A 2,263-nucleotide genomic window follows, 5' to 3' on the forward strand; every position below is an offset into this window, starting at 1 on the left:
AATGTTAATGTTCATTGTTTCTAAACTGCACTAAGGCCTCCATAATGCTAGGGCCGACCCTGTACTCTAGGCAACATGCCAGTAGGAGGAATGCGCTCATAGGGACAAATTACGACAAGTTTGTAGAAGCTTATATCCAAATAGCGCTCCCTCAAGCCAAACAGAAAATGAAGGCAAAACTGAACAGCATGTTGTGCGACATAGCACCCGATGTCTGTCAATCAGTGTCGGCAACTATATTCAACACTGACTTGCCACCCATACTGACAAACGTAACAACACCCTGCACAATCGTCGCAACAGTTTCAAATACTGTTGCATCTGCGTACACACAGAATTGTTTGTTGGAGAGCATGGGCAAGACAAGCGCCAGGATATCAAAGATCAAGAGTAGGGGGCACTTTCCACACCTAACAGATGGAGGGAAGGTTGCCAACGAAATATGTAACATTCTTCAGGAGTCATATAGGCGAAATGAACATCAACTATCACCCATGGATATCGTAGTACCTTTGGGTTTCTATGAGAGGTTGTTGGGTTTGCATGGGGCGTTGGAGCAGGATAATGTAAGACCCTAAGGATTCATGTTGTTAAAGCGAAAGCATGAAGCCCTAGAGTACCAGTTGCCAGAGATGGGACAACCATCACAAGGTAACTCTACAATGCCATCATCTTCGCAACCTAATGAGAGGCTACCGGAAGAAAATAGGGTGTGTTGTCCTTTTACTCAATTCATTCCTCTTTCTTGGTGAATGGGCATTGGACTTGACGTGTGTGCTAATTTTTCCCCTTCGTTAACAGGAATTCATCTATGAAGTAAGCCCGGATTGGGGTTAGTTCAGTTGGTTGCTTGATGACAGTGAGGGCCAGTCAGAAACTCAGTTGGTAACTAAATTCATAAGTGTTATACTAATCTCTACCCTTTTAGTTCCTTCTTTATCACAAACACAAGTGCAAAAGCTAGCTGTTAGGCAAGTTTTGCAGGAAACACCTGTGCCCTACTATTTTATTTTGCATATCCATAGAGTGGCATAAGAAAACAAGAGATACAATTAAGTGCTGGGAGCTCATATTAGTTTTTCTAGACATTTTTTCTCCTAAAAAATCCAAAGAAGACAGAGATGATTCTCTTTCTTTCTAAATGCAATGATGGGAATGGCAGGGCAATAATTTGGATGGCATGGCTGCACAGGATTATTATGACAGTGACATCATGATGGAGCCGCTGCATCACCCAGTGGACATACCGGTTGTCTCAGCTGCGCCGATGGAGGCAGCGAGTGTTGACGGCCAGATATGTGTGCGTCGCAGGGAGTGGCAGATGCTGAAAGGGAAGGTTCACAGCAGGTCACCCGAGCCGTCTATTGGCCAAATGAACTCTAAAAGTTCCTGGATCTGGATGGACCAGAAGGTATGTTAGAGTTGAGTCCTACATTTCCTGAATTTCATCAACACACATCTGAAAAGTAGTCCTGGAACTTGTCTAGGATTAGTAAGTTCGTTCAGTTTGTTAGTGTGAAATTTTGGTCAAGTACTGCATTGTATGCTGCTAAGTTGAAAAGGCAATGAATTGTGGGGAAATACCCAATTGTTCATGGGGACATGTGTCCCCCGAATCTCACCATTCATTGCGACATGATCTGCCCCCCCCCCCTGCTATATGTATTTTGACATTTTCCTCTGTATAGCTTCCTACGTTTAATGGGCCCCTCCATCCCATTGAACGCGTCTGCTAATTGCCAACTGCCCAACTGTCTTACACACTCCACCTACGTCATAGCCTTTCGTCCTCTGCTCGTTCTAGCTCCAGGTTATGGTCTTGTCCTCTACTTACTGGACACAGTTTATCCAGTCCGTCAATGCCAATTACCCGTTAAGGACTGCGCACCATTTCTTTAATTCATGGATGCACGTATTACATGTCTCAGTTAGTGGCTTAACTACAACATGCACGCTCACTCAATTCGCTAAGCAGCCAAGTCTTTTTACCACTCCTGTTTTGTAGACATTATTGCCTGACTTAATTCATGGATGTATTACATGACTGGATTAGTGGCATAACATAATTTAAGAAGCCGATCCTGCCTTGTGACCCTCTTTGTTCTTCCCCTCCCAAGCAAAACTTGATTGGGACACCATGAAGGGGACAGCACTGTTAAAAAGAGGCTTCATTTTAAATATTTTTCTTCGGATATTTGAATATTTAATTTTCAGAATATATATATTAAAAAACTTTTGGGATAGCAAAATATTTTTGGTGGAA

Source organism: Triticum aestivum, chromosome 2A (genome assembly GCF_018294505.1).
Source record: "Triticum aestivum cultivar Chinese Spring chromosome 2A, IWGSC CS RefSeq v2.1, whole genome shotgun sequence".
NCBI lineage: Eukaryota > Viridiplantae > Streptophyta > Magnoliopsida > Poales > Poaceae > Triticum > Triticum aestivum.